The sequence below is a fragment of the Plasmopara halstedii genome, assembly GCF_900000015.1.
Source record: "Plasmopara halstedii genome assembly, contig: Scaffold_117, whole genome shotgun sequence".
Taxonomy (NCBI): domain Eukaryota; phylum Oomycota; class Peronosporomycetes; order Peronosporales; family Peronosporaceae; genus Plasmopara; species Plasmopara halstedii.
In genome coordinates, this window is record NW_020187038.1 from 20057 (window position 1) to 20288 (window position 232).

The window sequence follows — 232 nt, forward strand, 5'->3', positions numbered from 1 at the left end:
TTGCTTGCCGAAGCTGACAAACGACGTGATCTGCGCTTCGTAAACTCGCTGCGAGTGAATTATCATTGGATGTGGCTTCATCCGTGGCTTGGGTGTTCACACAGCACGGAGAAGTGCAGATCGCGGGATATTCGGAAGCAAGCACGTCTTCACGCCACTTGTGCAGCCCAAGTGGGGGGGCAGACGCAATCGCTCGCTGTTTGACGGTGATAGCACATGTTGCGACGCGCCA